A 23904-nucleotide genomic window follows, 5' to 3' on the forward strand; every position below is an offset into this window, starting at 1 on the left:
TCAACATATTTGATACTAAATTACATCAATATTAGTAAACAAGAAAGCAGCAATTAAAGACATTTCTTTTTCTTATCTTATACAAGACATACCTGACGGTGACGGAACATTGATGGTGAAACCATGGAACGTGCCAAGCCTATCTCGTAGGCAAGTCTACCGAATCTATAACCTAGAGCTTTGTTACCAACGGTAACGACCCTAGATTTCTATTAGCCTAAAGTTGCTACCGTCATCATATCCTATGCTCTTATACGAAATTAAACATTTAAACTTCATCTTAAAACACAAACTTCATCTTAAAATACTGTAATGGACTTACTCATTTGAAAGCATCTTTAAAACAAAATAAATAAATAGTAACTAAAACAATTAAAACATCAAAGTAAAATTGCCCTATACTAACCTATGCCTACGAAAATAAAAGTACACACAAGTAGCACAAGGCTTGAGTATTTTATGAAATACTCCTATGTGACCCACTATTGAGGCTAGGGAATGCAAACACATGCAACTAATGATCTTAGGAACCTATTGTTAAAAATATCATAGGGGTAGCCTCCATTCCAGAAAAAATTGGATGTGTAGTACTTCCCTACACATGACTCACACGTGCGAGCATGGATCTCCAGATGGTTCGCACCCTCTAGACCCATCATAGTCGAGCTAACTGTCTGTAGCGACGTCTAGGGGTCACCAGACCCCTGAGTGTCATGCAAGGCATGATGATGATCATCATCGTAGTGTAAGCATCCGTACTCATGATCATAAATGGGAAGTAACTTGATGTATATGTACACACAAAATGCATGAGGTCCCTAGGGTTTTTCATCTTTAGAACATTTTTATGACACAACCCTATATGCACTTCACATATTACTCTAAGCAATATGCATGCCTTGGCCTTCATACGTTCATCATCATTAACATTGGCTAGGGTTGTATCTTAAAAAAACTCAGTCTCATAGTGCATCATGTCATTTAATACATCCACCACGTCTTCATACGGAATAATGTCATATTAATCAATCTTATAATCTTCCATCTTACATCGTCATGTTATCATGCATCATCATCATCATATCATCATGATACAACGTCATCATGTAACATCATCATATAACATAATATAACATCATACAACATCATCAAATAACATAGTCATAGTCATCACCTCATAAAATATAAAGCATAAATGACACGTGCAAGGACCACTGGCCCCTTGTTCAAGACCTGGAGTCAATGCTTAAGGGAACTACCTCTCTTCTATCCCTAAAAGTGGGTAGGAGTGAATTTCGTCTTGCACCCCACGTCCCCAGCCATTCACCCAGTCTTACCTCTAAAATGGGAGGCCTATTGAGTCGGCGAACTAGAGCCACTCTCACCCATTCAAATCTAAGGATAATTCTGAATAAACAAGAGTTCATTGTTAGCTAAGGATTAAAACCGAGTTACCTAGATTATCGAATGAAAAGAAAATGAGTCTCAACAGTAAACGACATTATAAAGTGAGAGTGGTTTTCTTCATGGTCTGATCTTATGCAATACTCATTGCATAGGACGCCCCCACTCACATGTCTCCACATGTACAATTTAGTGATCACATTGTTTATATCATATACAAAAGTGAGCCGCATCCATAGTGTCCCCAAAATAAGGTACTCAGCCTTATCCTTATACTATAGATCATTTTGACCATATACTTGAACTTGATCCACTCTTATGTCTCTACATATAGTTCAAGTAATCATACTATAGCTAGAGTGTTCTTAGTTTATTGGATTTAGATTAATGATCGGAAAGTTCACTTTATTCAATAACAATCTTTACTGAATAAACAACAATAATAACTTTATTGAAAATAGAATATGTTTTTGTTTACAAACTATGAGTTTTTGGATATAAAACCCAACAGTTTCCTATTAAAACGTCCGTCTCACTTCGTTAGTAATTTACATTTCTAATCTAATTTAACTTGAACTTCATAAATAAGACGTTATACTGACCTTAAATATTTATATTAGAGTCAAAATAAGCTTCGGAAGGGCAAAAAATGTAAAGGTCGGTGTCAAAATGTCAAACCAAGCCTAATACACCAGTTTTTAGCCTAGGACTCCGAGAGGCTGAGCCGAAGGAGCCAGTGTATGCAACAGTGACCCTGTCGCTGAGGGATGTTGACATATGAGCAGGTTGGGAACTGGTTCAAGGTGCGGGTCTCTGAATGTTCATGTGGGCACACAGGTCTGTGTAGTGGATCCGTGGGTTGGGCTGTGTTCTGTGTATTTGGGCTTGAATGTGTGTTCTGTGTATTTCGTCTTCTCCATTCATTTCTACGCATTTTCCTTTCTTCATTCCTCCATATCAAAACTTGTTGTCTACATCTAGTTTCTTCTCCTTCTTTCTCATGGTGTTAACCGTATTTATACGTTGGATCCTATGGTCGTCATCTCGACGGTGCCTTGCATCCTATGGTCGTCATCTCGACGGTGCCTTGCATATCTTGAGTATTTCTTAAAATACCCACTACTAGTAGAGGGTAATGCAAACACATGAAATCATGGTTATCATAAAACCTTTCATGGTCTTGGTCCTCGCATACATGCCCATTGACCTGGGCTTCAACTAGCATACACTCATGCAGTTGAAATCATGGTTATCATAAAACCTTTCATGGTCTTGGTCCTCGCATACATGCCCATTGACCTGGGCTTCAACTAGCATACACTCATGCAGTTGGTATACCATGGAGGGAAGGGAGTGCATGTAGCATGTAGTAAGGGAGTGCATGTAGTATTGTGGTGTATACAATATCGCGTATCATAACATCATTGTGAACAATCAAAAGGAGGACACTTGCAACCGTCACTAAGTATGAGCCGCTCACACTTCAAACAATTCACCTTCAATGGGTTTGAACCTCTGACCTTGTGGTTAACAACCACATGCTCTAACCAACTAAGCTATTCCAACTAATTATTTGTAATAGCTTAAGCCCACTACACTCTTATAAGCAATGTTTCATCCCCTCTCTAACCAATGTTGGATCTCTAACCAACTAAACTATTCCAACAAATTATGAATATTAGCCTAGATATTGTCTACTTTGACTCATTCCATATCGTCGTCGACCTCACGGTTTTAAAACACGTCTAATAGTAAGAGATTTCCACATGCTTATAAGAAATGTTTCATCCCCTCCCCAACTGATGTGGGATTTTACAATCCACCCCCTTGTGTTTCCAGCAACCTCGTTGGCACACCACTCGATGACTAGCTTTAATACAATTTGTTACAAACCAAGCCCACCTCTTTCAGATATTGTCTACTTTTGCTAATTACGTATCATCATCAGCCTCTCGATTTTAAAATATGTCTACTAGAAAGAGATATCCACAACCTTATAGGAAATGTTTGATTCTCCTCTCCAATTGCTAGCAAATATTGTTTGTTTTGGCCTATTACGTATCGTCGTAAGTTTAAATGTTTTAAAACGCGTCTTTTAGGGAGAGGTTTCCACACCCTTATAAGGAATGCATCATTCCGCTCTCCAACCAATGTTAGGGCTCACAATAAATAGTTAGGATGGCTAAGTGGTCGAAGGCATTAGGAGTCAAGTTTTGGTCCTTGTGAGAGTGCGTGGGTTGAAATCCCACTTTGGACAACTTACTTAGAAAGGTTTTCTTTTATAAAGTGCTATTCTTTTATTAAGTTGATTCAAAATTTCTATTCAAAAGATGTTTTCCACTACCTTAAGGAATGAATTCATTCATATTAGCAGAACCTCCGACCTTGTTGTTAAAGCCCACACGCTCTAACAAACTGAGCTATTCTAGCTAATCATTTGTAATAGCTCAAGCCCCGACCTTGTTGTTAAAGCCCACACGCTCTAACCAACTGAGTTATTCTAGCTAATCATTTGTAATAGCTCAAGCCCAGACCTTGTTGTTAAAGCCCACACGCTCTAACCAACTGAGCTATTCTAGCTAATCATTTGTAATAGCTCAAGCCCAGACCTTGTTGTTAAAGCCCAGCTCTAACCAACTGAGCTATTCTAGCTAATCATTTGTAATAGCTCAAGCCCAGACCTTGTTGTTAAAGCCCACACGCTCTAACCAATTGAGCTATTCTAGCTAATCATTTGTAATAGCTCAAGCCCAGCATCAGTAAATATTTTCAGCCTTGGCTCTTATGTATTACTGTCAACTTCACAGTTTTAAAAGCATCTATTAGGGAGTGGTTTCCACATCCTTATGAGGGATGTTTCTTCCCCTCTCCAACCTATGTTCGATCACACAATCCATCTACTAACAAATATTGTCCGATTTTGTCCATTACGTATCACCATCAACCGAACAATTCTAAAATGAGTCTACTAGGGAGAGGTTTCCACGTCCTTATAAGGAATATTTCGTTCCCTTTTCCAATCGCTAAAAAATATTGTCCATTTTTTCCCATTATATATTGCCATCAGAATCATTTTAAATCACGCTTACCGGAGAGATGTTTAAAGACTTATAAGTTATACTTCATTCACCTCTCCAACGAATGCGGGATCAGAGGGTGTGCGTTCAAATCCCACTTCTGACAACTCAAATAAAGGTAAAATAAAAATACAATCTTATCATTATTGAAATCAATTGAACTCACTAGAGATTTAAAATGGCCACGATGTGATTTTCCAAGCTTCTACAAAAGTTAGTATTGTTCAAGTTTACCCTTACGCCTGAATCTCAAGGACACTCTGATTTTCTGTACTACCTGAGTGCATAGCAAAAGATGAGTTGTGAGCCTTTGTCAATATCTCGTTCCTTAATTCTCCCACTAGGCCCTCTATTAACTGACTCATAATTACCTATATTAAAAAAAATCAGCTTCAAAAAGGTAAAAAACGTAAAGGTTGGTGTCAAAAATGTCAAATCGAGCCAAATATGTCATTTTTTAGCCTAGAATTCCGAGAAGCTGAGCCGAAGGGGCCGGTGTATGCAATAGTGATCCTGTCGTTGAGGGACATTGACACATGAGCAAGTCGCGAAGTGGGTCGAGGCACGGGTCTTGAATGTTCATGCCCCTCTGCCACAATTGTAACATTTGTCGGAGTTACCATCGTTCACATAGTGACCATATTTGTGACATTTGTAGCACTGAATGTTGGAGTAAATTGATCGGCCCCCTCTTCCTCGACTGCGTCCTCTTCCACGCCAATTTTCTTGGCTCAACTATCCCTTCTTCTTATAGTATCTTTCATGACTGCTGCCTTGACCACCATGACCATTTTTAATACTTTCATTGACACAACCTCTACCTTCAAAATCTTGAGAGTAGAGTATCTTTTCATCTTTGATTGACACCTTGGTTTGAAGTGCTTGATCGAGTGTTTCCTCCTTCTTCTTCTTACGTTGTTCGTATGCCTCGAGAGAACCGGCTAGCTCACCGATTGTGAACGTCGCTAGGTCATTTGACTCTTCTATCGCGCATACAAGATTCTCAAAGTTGTTGATTAATGAGCTTAAAATCTTCTCCAAAACCCGCATCTCGGCTAATATTTCTCCATGCCGGTTGAGTTGGTTTACCACAGTTTGTACATGCATGATGTAGTTAGATACATTTTCTGACTCCTTCATCTTCATGCTCTGCTCTCCAACTTGCCACGAAGAGTTTGGAGACGCACTTGCTTTACTCGGTCGATTACTTTGAACACTTTTCCTAAAATGTTCCACGCTTCTTTTGAAGTAGTTGCACTGGCAAGCTTCTCAAAGCCCGACTCGTCAACGGCTTGGAACAACATGTACAGTGCCCCCTTATTCTTTGATCGCACCTCTTTTAATGTCTTGTTTTGTGTCGCTGTATAACCCATGGTATCTTTTGGTTCCTTTAACCCTTCTTCAACCACCTCCCATGCATCTTGAGAACCGAGAAGAGATTTCATATGAATGCTCCAATTCTCATATTTTGTCTTTGTTAGTCACGGTAGCAGCATTTGACCCGTCACATTCGCCATTGGCTTGATACCAATTTGTTAAAGAAAACTCACAAATTTGTGAAATAAATCTCACACACACTAACGATAGAAGACGACAAAGAACACTCTGTTCCTCTGTTTTTTTTTTTCTCTGCTCTGTTTTACTATTTTACATTAGAAATAATAAATGTATTTATAAGGTCTCCTAAAACTAAATATAGACATCAGAATGCCACTAAAAATGTATTTAATATAGACATCAGAATGCCACTAAAAATGTATTTAATATAGACATCAGAATGCCACTAAAAATGTATTTAATATAGACATCAGAATGCCACTAAAAATGTATTTAATATAGACATCAAAATGCCACTACAAATGTATTTATAAGGTCTTCTAAAACTAAATATAGACATCAGAATGCCCCCACTGCAAATGTATTTATAAGGTCTTCTAAAACTAAATATAGACATCAGAATCCCCCCACTACAAATGTATTTATAAGGTCTTCTAAAACTAAAGATAGACATAAGAATGCAACTATTTCCTAACCTAGACATCAGAATGCCGCCCCTACAATTGTCATCAGAATGCCGCCACTATAAATGTATTTACAAGGTCCTATCAAAATGCCACGGTTCTAACCCATAAAAAGTTACTGTTCCTAAAACTAAATATAGACATCAGAATGTCGCCATTACAAATGTATTTATGAGGTTTTTTCAAACTAAATATAGACATCAGAATGCCACGGTTTCCTAACCTATAGGCCACTGTTTCCTAACCTAGACATTAGAATGCCGCCACTACAAATGTATTTATAAGGTCTTCTGAATCTAAATATAGACATAAGAATGCAACTGTTTGCTATGTATTTATAAGGTCTTCTAAAACTACATATAGCATCAGAATGCCACTGTTTACGTCACTGTTCCTAGACATCAGAATGTTACTGCTTCCTAACCCATAAAACGTCACTGTTCCTAAACATCAGAATGCCACTGTTTCCTAACCCATAAAAAATCAGAATGCCACTAGTTACGTCACTGTTCCTAGACATCAGAATGCCATTGTTTCCTAACATATAAAACGTCACTGTTCCTAGAAATCAGAATACCACTGTTTCCTAACCCATAAAACCATCAAAAATGCCACTATTTACGTCACTGTTCCTAGACATCAGAATGCCACTGTTTCCTAACCCATAAAACGTCATTGTTCCTAGACATCAGAATGCCACTATTTCAGAATGCCATTGTTTCGATCATCAGAATGCCACTATTTCGAACATCAGAATGCGACTGTTTCCTAACCCATAAAATGTCACACTATTTCCTAACCCATAAAACGTCACACTGTTTCCTAACCCATAAAACGTCACACTGTTTCCTCACCCATAAAACGTCACACTGTTTCCTCACCCATAAAACGTCACACTGTTTCCTCACCCATAAAACGTCACACTGTTTCCTCACCCATAAAACGTCACACTATTTCCTCACCCATAAAACGTCACTGTTCCTAAAACGTCACACTGTTTCCTCACCCATAAAACGTCACACTGTTTCCTCACCCATAAAACGTCACACTGTTTCCTCACCCATAAAACGTCACTGTTCCTAAAACGTCACACTGTTTCCTCACCCATAAAACGTCACACTGTTTCCTAACCCATAAAACGTCACACTGTTCCCTCACCCATAAAACGTCACACTGTTTCCTCACCCATAAAACGTCACACTGTTTCCTCACCCATAAAACGTCACACTGTTTCCTCACCCATAAAACGTCACTGTTCCTAAAACGTCACACTGTTTCCTCACCCATAAAACGTCACTGTTCCTAAAACGTCACACTGTTTCCTCACCCATAAAACGTCACTGTTCCTATTATTTTCTCGTATGTTTTTCCTTGGCGACATTGTTCATAAATTATAGTGCCGACATTAGTTCATTTAAATTAGGTATTGTTCATAAATTATAGTGCCGACATTAGTTCATTTAAATTAGGTAAAAATTTCCACAATCGTAAGTATTGACTCATTCCAATTGCTAGAAGGAGGGTTTGAACCTCCGACCTTGTGGTTAACAGCCACACGCTCTAACCAACTGAGCTATTCCAGCTAATTATTTCTATTAGCTCAAGCCCACCATACCCTTATAAGGAATGTTTCATCCCCTCTCCAACCAATGTTGGATCTCATAATCTACCCTCCTTGGGGCCCAGTATCCTCGCTGGCACACCACTTGGTGACTAACTCTGATAGCTTTTGTAATAGCTCAAACGCACCGCTAGCAAATATTGTCCGCATTTGCCCATTACGTATCGTCATCACCTCACAATTCTAAAACGAGTCTACTAGGGAGAGGTTTCCACACTCTTCTAAGGAATGCTTCGTTCCCATTTCCAGCCGCTAAAAAATATTGTCCAATTTGTCCGTACCAAATCGTCATCAGAATCACAGTTTTAAAACACGCTACGAGAGAGATGTTTACGGACACTTATAAGTTATTCTTCATTCTCCTCTCAAACCAATGCGGGATAAGAGGGCGTGGGTTCAAATCCCACTTCTAACAACTCACATAAAGGTAAAATTAAAATACAATAGCATATCATTATTGAAATCAATTCAACTCCCTCGAGATTTAAAATTGTCATGACATGATTTTCCAAGCATCTAATAAAGTTAGTGTTCTTCAAGTTTACCCTTACGCCCCAATCTCAAGGACATTGTGATTTTTTGTATGGGGTGCATAGCAAATCGTGAGTTGTGAGCAAACTCAATCCTTTCCACGGTGCAGGATCTGAACCAAACCGCTACACCGCTCTTTTTACGAGTTCAAGAGCAAACTCAATCCTTTCCATGGTGCAGGATCAAACCGATACAAGTATTTGAGTTTAATAATAACACACTACGACTCTCTCAAAGAGTAGATTTACAATTTGGGATACTCACAACTATTTCCTCACAATACAGTAATAATCCCTCTCAAGAATAAGATGAAAAGAAATAAACTTGTAAGCTTGGAGAGAGCAACAAATAATGGAGACTTTGAACAAATGAGGATTGGAGAATGTATGTAAGTTGTGTATTTTAAAATGTGGGAAAGATGAGTTTATATAGAGGAGAAAAGTGGCAAAATGTAGGATTGAATATTGACCATTGGATTGTGTTAGGAACAACGGAAGGTGGAGATTAAAAGTAAATAAATAAGAAAATTTTCTAAATTCATTTATTTTAAAATTTTAATATAATAGTAATATAATATAATAATAATAAAAAGTTAGTGAGTAACGGTCAAATGAAATTCAAAATTTATTATAAATATAATAATATAATAATAATAAAAACTATGTGAGCAACCACCAAAATTCTAAAATATAATAATATAATAATATAATATAGTAATAATAAAAATCGATGTGAGTAACGGTTAGATTCAAATTTATATTTTGGAAAAATAACTTTATTTAAAAATATAGTAATAAGAAAAACTCCACCATTTGTTACTCTCCCAAAATCATAAATGTCATACTTTGATATATTTTGATTTGTCCATCATTTTGATTTTGCTGTCACATCATCACGTCGGGTATGTTGTCTCGACTGTAATTTCTTCGTTTTAGCTATGATTTGAGTAATTGAAAAGTCGTTGAAATTGTTATTCCCAACCTTATACTGTGGACAGTTCAAAATACTGAAAATAGTTAATAATTAGAAAGTAGGTTTGTTATCATCAAAACATCAATTAATTGATTGAAATTAATTAAAGTGAGATGAAGGGCCAAAAAGCCAACATCCTAACCCATAAAACGTCACTGTTCCTAGACATCAGAATGCCATTGTTTCCTAACCCATAAAACGTCACTGTTCCTAGACATCAGAATGCCACTGTTTTCTCACCCATAAAACGTCACTGTTCCTAGACATCAGAATGCCACTATTTCGAACATCAGAATGCCACTGTTTCCTAACCCATAAAACATCACTGTTCCTAGACATCAGAATGCCACTGTTTTCTCACCCATAAAACGTCACTGTTCCCCGACATCAGAATGCCACCATAAAATGTCACACTATTTCCTCACCCATAAAACGTCACATTGTTTCCTCACCCATAAAACGTCACACTGTTTCCTCACCCATAAAACGTCACATTGTTTCCTCACCCATAAAACGTCACACTGTTTCCTCACCCATAAAACGTCACACTGTTTCCTCACCCATAAAACGTCACACTGTTTCCTCACCCATAAAAGGTCACTGTTCCCCGACATCAGAATGCCACCATAAAACGTCACACTGTTTCCTCACCCATAAAACGTCACACTGTTTCCTCACCCATAAAACGTCACTGTTCCCCAACATCAGAATGCCACCATAAAATGTCACTGTTCCCCGACATCAGAATGCCACCATAAAACGTCACACTGTTTCCTCACCCATAAAACGTCACTGTTCCCCGACATCAGAATGCCACCATAAAACGTCACACTGTTTCCTCACCCATAAAACGTCACACTGTTTCCTCACCCATAAAACGTCACTGTTCCAAGACATCAGAATGCCACTATTTCCTTAAAACAAATTATAGTGTCGGCTTTAGTTCATTTAAAGTAGGTAAAAATTTCCACAATCGTAAGTATTGACTCATTCCCACTATTTCCTTAAAACAAATTATAGTGTCGGCTTTAGTTCATTTAAAGTAGGTAAAAATTTTCACAATCGTAAGTATTGACTCATTCCCATCGCTAGAAGGAGGGTTTGAACCTCCGACCTTGTGGTTAACAGCCACACGCTCTAACCAACTAAGCTATTCCAGCTAATTATTTGTAATAGCTCAAGCCCACCATACCCTTATAAGGAATGTTTCATCCCCTCTCCAACCAATGTTCGATCTCATAATCCACCCTCCTTGGGGCCCAGTATCCTCGCTGGCACCACCACTTGGTGACTAACTCTGATAGCTTTTGTAATAAACCCAAACCCACCGCTAGAAAATATTGTCCGCATTTGCCCATTACGTATCGTCATCACCTCACAATTCTAAAACGAGTCTACTAGGGAGAGGTTTCCACACTCTTCTAAGGAATGCTTCGTTCCCATTTCCAGCCGCTAAAAAATATTGTCCAATTTTGCCCATAACAAATCGTCATCAGAATCACAGTTTTAAAACACGCTACGAGAGAGATGTTTACGGACACTTATAAGTTATTCTTCATTCTCCTCTCAAACCAATGCGAGATAAGAGGGCGTGGGTTCAAATCCCACTTCTAACAACTCACATAAAGGTAAAATTAAAATACAATAGCATATCATTATTGAAATCAATTCAACTCCGTGGGGATTTAAAATTGTCATGACATGATTTTCCAAGCATCTAATAAAGTTAGTGTTCTTCAAGTTTACCCTTACGCCCCAATCTCAAGGACACTGATTTTCTGTATCGTGTGGGTGCGTACACTGATTTTCAATATCTCCTTAATTCCTCATTTTCTCTCTCCTATTTTTTGTTTTTATGTAAATGTGAGTTATTGTGGGGTTCTAAAAAAATATGCCAAAAAAAGAACACATAGGTAAGGTTGAGTTTCCATCCAACCCTTTGATCCCAAATTGGAGTTAATAAAGAGTACTCCAAAACTGCTTATAATCAACTCATTATTGTTGTTACAATTTATTTTACTGAATTTAACACTATATGTTTGAATTAAGTCTCATTTTCAGGAGAAGAGGACAATATAAATCTCTATTCGAAAATAAATCGTAACACAAGTCTTTCGTGGTTTGTGTTTTCGTTTTGGCCTTCGCCTACAAACTCAAACATTTCAAACGACATTGTTTTGGTGTGACTTTGAGAGCAAATTAGGGCATGCTTCATTCAATGTTTTCTGGTAAGAAAAGGGAACATGGCTTTTTGATCCATGGGTAATGAAAGATGCATATGGTTGGCAGATAGTAATTAATGATCCTCTAAACAAATTTGAGTTCTTGCTCACATGGAAAAATGGTTGTTCTCAACCTTATTAAATAATGATCCAAGTTAGTGGATGAAAATGTCGCATCTTTATTGCTTTTGTGGAACAAACCTTTGTGAGAACAACCAAGAAAGTAAAGTTGTTTCAGTTATTTACTATGTGAATAAAACGCGAAAGGTAAAATAATTATAGAAAATGAAAACAAGTACGACTCCGGCCTAGATGAGAGTAAAACTATTGTGGTGGCTAGGATTTGGGCTCAAATCTCCATTGCTACACATGAAATTCTTGCCACTAAACTATAGCTACTTATTGGCCAAGTTTTCACGACCACAACATAAAATTCTCACCATTAAATTACGACTACTTGAGATTATCTTTTAAATTTGTTATTAAATTACTCTAAATACTTTGTATTAAATTTTTGTCCTTGATTTTGATGGGCAATATCAAGACCATAAACCCTTAAATGAAGCAATGACCAATTTCAATCCCTCTCGGTAAAACTAATAATAACCATTGATATAACAATCTTAAAATGAATATTAATGTCTTCCTAAACTTTCTTTTAATCCCACAAGTTTATGAAACATTTGCTGGGAAAGTGCCTAAACTACAAGTGAAAGGTATCTCAAATTAAGGAGGGAGAAATGACATATCATGGATCTAAATTAAATGAGTGAAGTATTTTTTTTGAATCTGGCATGGACAATTGGATTCACGAGAATTCTCACAACTCGTCATGATTTCCATTCCTTCCACGGGGACTTTTGTTTTTATTTTTAACTATTACATGAACAATTTGATACACCATAAAATATAATAAATAGTTTATCAATTGATGTACTTGAATGCATTTTAAATGAGTACGAGAATTAAAAAAATTTAGATTATATATCGAGTACAATCGATTACTTATTGTCTAACGACTCTAATTTTCCATTAAAAAATTATGTCCCTACGACATGCATGTCATGATTACCAAGTGCAGAAATCCTTTAAAATAATTTACTAAAACAATGCTAAGGACTCAACGATTCATAAAAAACCATTTAAACCAACAAATATCGAAATCAAAATACAATAATTTAAAATAATGCAACACACTTATCAAATCTAAGGGCTACTACATCAAATGCAAATGCAACTACCTTGACTTCACTTCCATGGTCTCCACAGTGACACCGTAATTCATACATTGTTGGCTTACCTTTACCTAAAAAAGAAGTAGCACGTGACTTGAGTATTTAAAAATACTTAGTAAGTAACCCCACTATTGAGGTTAAAAAATGCAATCACATACAATCATGGTGGGATCTATCTTTTCTTAAGACATCCTGACCTTATTCTCTACTTCAAGTTCGAGTAAGGTTTGATGTGTAGTACTTTTCTATACATGAAACACACATGCGCACATGGGTTCATTAAGTGAGCTCGTATACATACCTCATGGGTCTGATGACAGGCTAGCGAACACTAACGTTGCCAAAAACCACAAAGGGAAAGGAGCATGAATAATATCATAGTGTACATAATAAGAAAGTGTACACATGTGTACTAATCATAACGAGAAAGTCTCTCGATGTATTTGACATGCGAAATGAATGAGGTCCTATAGTTTCGAATCATGATACATAGTTATGATGCAAATCATAAATCCATTTTATTTTTCATGACATAGCATTCCTATGAGACACACATACGTATACTGGACAAATATTTTATGGTTAATATACATGGTTTATCAATGTTTCATAGGCACAACGTGAACATGTTAACAAAATACGCGTGGTGTAATATGTGAAGGTTCAAGCATTATATATCATTCATATCGCAACGTAGATTCATAACATATATTTCATTCATATCATAACATAAAATGTAACACCCCTAAGTTTCTTAAGCTAATTAGTGACGTCAACTCATGCCTGCTTAAATCATAAATGCGGAAATTCATAATAGACATTTTTAAAATGAGGTCATGGACTTACATAATCAATTCAAAACATGAATTTCAACCGTTTTAAAGGAAAATCAAGCTTCACACAAACACCTAACAAAATTGACTGAAATCCATTATGTCCTATCATGTACGCACTTAAAATTCAAGACATTCAAAACATTCAACTGTCCTATTATTGTCTATTCTGACTTCCATGGTCTGCCCAACGTTCACCTTCATCAGTTCATAGGATCTTTACCTTTACCGGAGAGATTAAGTTTGTACGTGGCTTGAGTATTTTATAAAATACTCAGTAAGTGACCAAACTGTTGGAGTTTGATACGTAAACACATGCAATATATGAGTGAGACCTATCTTTTATAAACATAACATAGCCTTGGGCTCTTATAGTTTCGGGAAGGATTGGATGCATGGTACTTCTTCATACACGACCTACGTCCATGCACACTGGCCCACAAGGTGGGCTCGTATCGTACCCCTAGGCTTGACTTGGTCGGGCACAACACATTATACGTCACCACATGCAACAGAAAAAAAAAATGCTAGCATGATAACACGACGAACATAAATATCAAACGTACGCGCCCGTACTAACATAACATAATGAAAAAGTATCCCAATGCATATGATATACAAACATGCATAAGGTTCCATAATTTACATTTCATAACATAACATTTAATATCTTTCATTTCTTTTTCCTTTCATAACAGAGTTCATTTATGTAACATGTATGCATGACATCTCACAATTCATCACAAACTTTACATGTAAGATATACATTTCATTCATGACGTTTTAGTTCATTCAAAAAAATAGTGTAATGGGTTTACATGCATACGTGACATACGTCTCATACCAATACAAAGATACATAAACATAACACATATTTATGGTACAATTATAAGCCACATGACATGCACCCTCGTAGATCAAACAATAGCCTAACTCAAACAATAAGGTCACTTACTTGGTTGGTCTTGGCCAAAGTTATTAACAATTTGGTAGACACCTTGAAACAACAATCCATTAACAATTTGGTAGACACCTTGAAACAACAATCCAATGTCTAACTCTTACCTATAGCAATTAATATAACATGTTTAGGACCTACTAATAACTTAACTTAACTAAACATTATGATCAATTCCAATATAACTGACGAGATGCATGTCCTTTAACTAATGAGATGTATAGGCTATGACCTTCCAATGTTGTATCCACATACACTCGAACCCTTTCTTTGAGGCATCACTACAAACAATATAACCTCCTAAATCTTTAGAACTATAAATACTGGCATCGACACTAACCTGTGCTTCAAACCTTGGAAGCTCGCTTCAAATGTCTCAGCCCGCACAAATGGAACAACCATCCTAGTCTGGTGCATGAGTGGTGAAACTATATTGGCAAAATCTCGCACGAAACGTAGATACTACCCTGTTAGACCCAAGAACCTATATACCTCAATATTTGTAGATGGACGGACCCACTTAATAGTTAAGACATACATGTAGTAACCTTATTTTTTAATGGAAAAGTAGGGTAGTCACGTATTGTTATTTCTAATGTTGTCACTACTTTCTTTGTTTAAATTTATTTCCTTACAAGCACGTTTGAATTTAATGAAAATTACTTTTTAAATTCATCAGGGGAGAACTTAAATGAAAACTTCCTTTTTATTAAAAGACTTATATGAAAGTTTTGTTCACTCAGAAGTCGGTTGCGTATTTATAACTTACTCAATGACGGGCTACACATAGTAAGACTATAGGTAATGACATTTATTCTTAGTGGTCGTATATAAGAAACATCTAATGTATAGTAATGAATGTAAATTATTATATACGGTAGATTGTTATACATAATAAAAATACATATAGTAAATGGAACCATATCTACCATTTTAAAGATGTATTTTGTGAATTTTTTTGTATTCATACTCGAAGTCATCAATATAAATATCTAACACATATTCTTTTTTTTTTTATTTTCTCTCTCCTATTATTTGTTTTAATATAAATGTGAGATATTGTGCAATCCTAAAAAAAATATGCCAAGAAAGAACGTGATGGTGAGGATGAGTTGCAATCCAACCCTTCCACGCCAAATTGGAGTTAATAAAGAGTAGTCCAAACCGACTTATAATTGACAATCTACTACTTGACAATCTATATTTTATTTACATGTCTTTAGAATGCGAGTTGTTTTTTCTTTTCTCACTATTAACTTTGTATTTATTGGAGATTGTATTAATAAGTTGAGAATGAAAACACTAAGTAACTGTTTAGATCTAAGTGGTCAATGATTGAATACTTTAGCAAGATTTATAGTCTGTGACTTAAAAGATAAAGTAAGATATATAGACTAATCAAGTCATGATCTTGTTAAAGGAAGAAACTAAATCACCAGGAAGAAATTAGGAAGGTTTGAATTAAGGTTGAATGTTATATCTAAGTTATTCCAACATTAATACCAACACGAGATCAGAGTTACAATGATGTTGTTGGGCTCACTAATTTCCCATAGCTTAAGTAATTTTTATGAATCAGATATTGAACAAGGTTTCAAGACTTGTTTTATAATAGTGTTCATATCGATTAGGAGGCTAATCAGAGACAAAAAAAGATAACAAGATGAGCCCTTAAGCCTATGGCCTATTAGCTCAGTTGATTAGAACGTCATGCTAATAATGTGAAGGTCATTGGTTTGACACTTGCATGGGCAAATTTCATTTCTTCTTAATAATATCTTTTCATGATACGGGGTTACAACATTACGAACTTTAAAGATAATGACTTAAAGTTTTAAGTTTATTATGCATAAAATTATGTAACCTAAACTCGATTGACTAAATTAGGAACTATCGATCTACAATGTGCATAAAACCTATGGCCTATTAGCTCAGTTGGTTAGAGCGTTGTGCTAATAACGCAAAGGTCGTAGGTTTGACACCTGCATCGACTAATTTCATTAATTTTTAATAATAACTTTTCATGATACGAGTTAAAACACTGCAAACTTTTTTTTAAAGTTTATTATGCATAAAGTTATATAAACGAAACTCGATTGACTGCGTTAGGAGCCAACGATCTATAATGTGCATAAAACTTATGCCCTATTAGCTCAGTTGGTTAATTGTCGTGTTAATAACGTGAAGGTTGTAGGTTCGACAATCACATAGGCCAAATTTCATTAATTCTTAATAATATCTTTTCATGATACGGGGTTACAACACTACAAACTTTAAACCGACGTGACCTGCGAGGTAAATAACTTTCACAATTTTTCTTTAGATCTGAGCCGTTCAATATGGTCTTCATATGAAATTCGTGGATTTCTGAGAGTCCTTTTAGGAACAAAAAGAAGGTAAATGACTTTCACACCTTTTTCTTTAGATCTGAGCCGTTCGATATGTTCTTCTATGAAGGATGAAACTCGTAGATTTCTGAGAGTCCTTTCAGGAACAAGAAGGAGGTAAATGAACTGACTTTGAAGGCCAAATTCAGTATTGCGACTGTCAGTAGAGAAAAATTTCTGGCAAGCCACATGTCGACTTGCGGGAGGGAAAGCGCGTCAGACAGCAGGCAAGCCGCGTGTCAGACAGCCTGAGGGATACGTATTGACGATTAGGTGGAATAATGCGTCTGGCACGTTGTAAAGTGACGCGTCTCCACTCGATATGTGACATGTGGTAGCTCTTCCGACCCACGCCCATGTCTAACCCAGTTTGACTCGAAGGATGTTTGACCCAATCCGCATGGTGCCACGCTTCAATGTAAAGAATTTCACTTCCTAGCGCGCGCCTCCGGATTTGAACCCATGACTCATCAGCAGCTGACCTCTCTTTCTCCACACCTTCTTCAATTCTCTTCAACAGCTAAGAAATTACCTTCTCATTCTCTTCCTTCTCCTATTTGAGACAGAAAGAACTCTCACTCAGCTCTGCCACTTCCTTCTCTAACCTTTCAATCTCCATTTTTAAAAGCATTCTTTTCTTTTTCAATCTCTACTTTGTCCTTCAAAAGGCGCTCGTTTAGCGATTTCAACGTCTGCAACTCAGACTTCTCCACAGATTTATCCACGGCAGATTTTGGTTGTTGCTCTAAATCTCTGTTCTCCTTCTGATGATCTGGAAGTTTCTTTGGCCCGTTCGCCGATCGCGTGTTCAATCCAGATTCCTTCTTCGATTTTCTCATCTTCGATATCGCGATTTTGCCAAATCCGCTACGTATCCTCTCATTTCCAATGGCTTCCACCACCTCACAACTACCGCCATCATATTTTGCTCCGTCGTGTTCTTTCGCTTTCAGATCTTCATTTTGAGCCATCAAGAGAAGACCTTCGTTTGTTGCGTCATCCAAGGCTAGGTTGATTGTTTCTTCCACCTTTTTATCGGCTCGACAATCTTTTGCAAATTGTCCCTCTGCCACAATTGTAACATTTGTTGGAGTTACAATCATTCGCATAGTGACCATATTTGTGACATTTGTAGCACTGAATGTTGGAGTAAATTGATCGGCAGCCTCTTCCTCGACTGCGTCCTCTTCCACGCCAATTTTCTTGGCTCGACTGTCCCTTCTTCTTATAGTATCCTTCATGACTGCTGCCTTGACCACCATAACCATTTTTACTACTTTCACGGCCAAAACCTATACCTTCAAAATTTTGAGAGTAGAGTACCTTTTCATCTTTGATTGACGCCTTGGTTTGAAGTGCTTGATTGAGTGTTTCCTCCTTCTTCTTCTTACGTTGCTCGTGTGCCTCGAGAGAACCGGCTAGCTCATCGACTGTGAACATCGCTAGGTTCTTTAACTCTTCTATCGTGCATACAACATTCTCAAAGTTGTTTGTTAATGACCTTAAAATCTATTCCAAAACCCGCGTCTTGGCTAACATTTCTTCATTTCGGTTGAGTTGGTTTACCACAATTTGTACATGCGTGGTGTAGTCAGATACACCTTCTGACTCCTTCATCTTCATGCTCTCCTACTTGCAACGAAGAGTTTGGAGACGCACTTGCTTGATTAGGTCAATTCCTTTGACCACTTTTCCTAAAGTGTCCCACACTTCTTTTGAAGTAGTTGCACTGGCAAGCTTCTCAAAGCCCAACTCATCAACGACTCAGAACAACATGTATAGTGCCCCCTTATCCTTTGATCGCACCTCTTTTCACGCCTTGTTTCGTGTCGCTGTATAACCCGCGATATCTTTTGGTTCTTCTAACCCTTCTTCGACCACCTCCCATGCATCTGGAGAACCGAGAAAAGCTTTCATATGAATGCTCCAATTCTGGTAGTTTGTCTTCGTTAGTCGCAGTAGCGGCATTTGACCCGTCACATTCGCCATTGGCTTGATACAAATTTATTAAAGAAAACTCATAAATTTGTGAAATAAATCTCACACACACTAACATAGAAGGAGACAAAGAATGTTAGATAAAACCTTTGTTTTTCCTTATTTAGATTCACACGTTTACATTTAATTCTCCGTTTGACCATTTGACAAACACGTCGAATTGATTAGCGAATTCTTAGACGGCAATTTTCTAGGAAGTGGCACAGATTCAGTTGGCCACTCTCCACCCATTTTTAGGAAGAGGCGGCCGAACAAGACGTGGAGTCTGGAGGACATGCCGCCAGGGACACCGAGCAATCGGTCAACCTCTCGGCCAGGTACCGGAAGATGGAAGACCTATTAGGGAGAGGTGAACCACCTGGACTGGCGGCGCGCCAACACGAAGAAGAGGCGGCCGAACAAGACTTGGAGTCTGGAGGACATGCCGCCAGGGACACCGAGCCATAGAGCTCAAAACGGAGTTCAAACGAAACGAAATAAGGCAGATATAACACAGGTTTTAGGAGGAGATTGTTAGATAAAACCTTTGTTTTTCCTTATTTAGATTCACACGTTTACATTTAATTCTCTGTTTGACCATTTGACAAACACGTCGAATTGATTAGCGAATTCTTAGACGGCAATTTTCTAGGAAGTGGCACAGATTCAGTTGGCCACTCTCCACCCATTTTAAGAAGAGGCGGCCGAACAAGACGTGGAGTCTGGAGGACATGCCGCCAGGGACACCGAGCAATCGGTCAACCTCTCGGCCAGGTACCGGAAGATGGAAGACCTATTAGGGAGAGGTGAACCACCTGGACTGGCGGCGCGCCAACTCGAAGAAGAGGCGGCCGAACAAGACGTGGAGTCTGGAGGACATGCCGCCAGGGACACCGAGCCATAGGGCTCAAAACGGAGTTCAAACGAAACGAAATAAGGCAGATATAACACAGGTTTTAGGAGGAGATTGTTAGATAAAACCTTTGTTTTTCCTTATTTAGATTCACACGTTTACATTTAATTCTCCGTTTGACCATTTGACAAACACGTCGAATTGATTAGCGAATTCTTAGACGGCAATTTTCTAGGAAGTGGCACAGATTCAGTTGGCCACTCTCCACCCATTTTAAGAAGAGGCGGCCGAACAAGACGTGGAGTCTGGAGGACATGCCGCCAGGGACACCGAGCAATCGGTCAACCTCTCGGCCAGGTACCGGAAGATGGAAGACCTATTAGGGAGAGGTGAACCACCTGGACTGGCGGCGCGCCAACTCGAAGAAGAGGCGGCCGAACAAGACGTGGAGTCTGGAGGACATGCCGCCAGGGACACCGAGCCATAGGGCTCAAAACGGAGTTCAAACGAAACGAAATAAGGCAGATATAACACAGGTTTTAGGAGGAGATTGTTAGATAAAACCTTTGTTTTTCCTTATTTAGATTCACACGTTTACATTTAATTCTCCGTTTGACCATTTGACAAACACGTCGAATTGATTAGCGAATTCTTAGACGGCAATTTTCTAGGAAGTGGCACAGATTCAGTTGGTCACTCTCCACCCATTTTTAGGATATAAAACCTTTGTTTTTCCTTATTTAGATTCACACGTTTACATTTAATTCTCCATTTGACCATTTGACAAACACGTCGAATTGATTAGCGAATTCTTAGACGGCAATTTTCTAGGAAGTGGCACAGATTCAGTTGGCCACTCTCCACCCATTTTTAGGATAGGTTATATTTAAATAGGAGATCTGTTCACAAGATTTAATAACCTGATTTTGAAGAGCAGTCAAACTTTCAGAACTTCTCTCTGTTATTTTACGCATTTTATTTTCTTCCAACAACCTCCTGTCGACAATTTCCTCTCACCAAAAAGAAAGGATTTCTGTGGCCGATTATCGAAATCCTACAAAGAACACTCTGTTTATGTGAAAAAAATACTCTCACACACACTAACTAACATAGAAGGAGACAAAGAACACTTTGTTTATCTGAAAAAAAAATAATCCTCTGTTGCTTCTCTGTTTCTTTTTTTTTTTTTTCTCATTCTCTGCTTTACCGTTTTACCATACTAATAACAAATGTATTTATAAGGTCTTCTAAAACCAAATATAGACATCAAGATGCCACTGTTTCCTAACCCATAAAAAGTCATTGTTCCTGTAACATTCTTGGGCTTTCATCTCGAACACTCTTGGCCTTTTCCTCTAAGACTGACTCTTGGATTTAAAACCCACTAAAATTCTCCATGGGGAATCCGATCCCTGCCGCTTCCTTGCGATGAATCCCTTACCCTGATCCCCACACAAATAAATAGAGAGTTTCGTAGAAATGGAGAACGAAATAGATGGTGGGGATGATGACAGAGAATGGACATCGCTACATGTGGCCCCTGCACATGTCGTGTTTTATGATTGTATGACATTACTATGTTATGTATATGCTATGATATGCGATATGTTGCATACAAGTTACGCAATGATATCATATACACTATTCTAGGACTATGAGACATTAGAAAATCATGTATTGTTAATTATTAAAAATATGAAATGAATCAAGTATTTATATCTCATAGGAACACTATGCTAGGAATAGATTGGTGGTATGACTAGCGCCATGAATATATGTAATTCTTTAATGTTATGGGACCTCATGCATTTTGTATACCACGTGCATCGAGATACTTCTATATTATGTTTGGTACACCCTATGCCTATGTATTGTTAATCATGAACAATATGACAAGAATCAAGTATGTATGTCTCATAGGAACTTTATGTCGTGTTTTAATGTTAGGGATCTCATGTATTTTATATGGGAGGTGCATCGGGATACTTCTCCATTATGATTAATACAGATATACCTTACAATATTTATGTTCCTTATGATATTATGCGGGTCTTTTCCCTTTATGGTATTTAGTAGTGTGAGTGTGCACAAGCTCGACGAGGCAAACCCACAGAGTACTCTTATACCAACCCACCTGGTGATCAATGTGCATATTCATCGGTCGTGTGTAGGGAAGTACAACATATTCAACTTTGCTCAAACTGAAAAGAAAAGCCCAAGCCCATGCCACAATGTATTTATGAAAGGATAGGTCCCACTATATTACACGTAATTCATATTCCGACCCTAACAATGGGATTACTTACTGAGTATTTATTAAAGTACTCAAACCAATTATGTTAAAGTAAAGGTAAGATACCCATTTACGGATGACAACATTGCGTTGAAGGCCAAGGAACCAAATTTAGGGCAGTTGCATCATGTTATTTTTAATGATCCTTAGGTTTGATCACGACATTGCTTTATTTTTATTTAAACTAATGTTATCTATTTTCCACTATGTTGTTCATAAGCGTTTAGGCAATAGTTTGGAAAAAGAATCGAGTTCCCAATAGTAGGCAATAAGCATTTAGATTTTGGGTCTCCTACTCTCAAATTTCTTCCAAATTCGAGAGCAATTCTACACCATTTCGATTCAAACTTGTTCTTACAATGCTGAAAGTGCCTAGAAATCATTCCCCCAATCCAATTCGTCATTGAAGAGCTTAATGGAAAACTCAAAATTTAAATCCGAGGATACACAAGAATACTTCAAGCAAGGACGATCCCAATTGTACCTCCAAGGAATGTTTCCATAGAAGACAACCAAGGGAAATAACCTCAAGAACAAGCCCAATTGAAGAAAATCCATTTTGGGCTCAAATTAGGGGTAAGTTTCAAAATCCTATCGACGGTCTCTTTTCCTTCAAATTAAGGATTCCTTAAGCTTCAGAAAGTTACTTGTACTCCATTTTTACCAACTATGAAGCCAAGAAAGTTAATTTTTTCCATGCAAAAACTACCCTTATTAAAATTAGCATAAAGTTTCTCTTTCCTACGCATAATCAAAACTTACCTAACATGCTTCACATGTTCATACAAAGTCTTTGAATAAATTAAAATATCATCAAAATGTACAACAACATGCTTTCCTAAATATTCTCTCAAGACGTGATTCATTAAGCGCATAAATGTACTAGGAGCATTAGTAAACCCAGGAGGCATAACAAGTCATTCATACAATCCAACCTTAGTCTTGAAAGCTCTTTTCTATTCATCTTCTATATGCCCTCTCAATTCTTTTTGGTGCTAAAATTTCTCTACCCCTTCTTCTGACTCTTCATCTCCCACCCCTAGGACTATGTCCCGCTAAAAGAGTGACATTGTCATCTTCTTCATTTTCAACTTCTTCATTCGAGAGTACTTCCCTCCCTTGAAGATTACATAAGGCTATTTCAATTCACTCCATCCGGTTTGACGATGTACTAATAACTTGATTTAAACGAGTAATAGTTCTGACTTGTGCTTCTCTCCACCTAGCTTTATTGATCTCCCCTCCATTTCCTTCGTCTTGGTTCATAATTGTACAAACAATAGTTAAATATGTTTAGGATCTCACATACACAACTCACTAATTTTACAGTCACGGACACTTGTGTTTATTACACACAAAGGTAGGCTATTTGGGAAGGTGACTAAATTATGATCAAGGTAGGCTAATACATGGATAAAAAAAGTCTTATAATAGCAAGCTATTCAATGAAATCAAGACAAGTTAATTATGAAATAACAGCAAAATAAAAACAAAGAAATAAGGGCACAAATATATTTTTG

The 23904-nt window shown here is 37.4% G+C and overlaps 2 non-coding genes across 2 annotated transcripts; both read right to left on the minus strand.

Moving 5' to 3' along the window:
* Positions 1–8011: 8011 nt before the first annotated feature.
* Positions 8012–8085, minus strand: TRNAN-GUU (transfer RNA asparagine (anticodon GUU)). Its single transcript has one exon. It is a non-coding gene; the product is annotated as a tRNA-Asn (tRNA).
* Positions 8086–10712: 2627 nt separating this feature from the next.
* On the minus strand, positions 10713–10786 carry TRNAN-GUU (transfer RNA asparagine (anticodon GUU)). The gene has a single exon. It is a non-coding gene; the product is annotated as a tRNA-Asn (tRNA).
* Between the last annotated feature and the right edge of the window lie 13118 nt (positions 10787–23904).

Source organism: Cucurbita pepo, chromosome 16 (assembly GCF_057944985.1).
Source record: "Cucurbita pepo subsp. pepo isolate OVF chromosome 16, ASM5794498v1, whole genome shotgun sequence".
In the NCBI taxonomy this organism is placed as follows: Eukaryota; Viridiplantae; Streptophyta; class Magnoliopsida; order Cucurbitales; family Cucurbitaceae; genus Cucurbita; species Cucurbita pepo.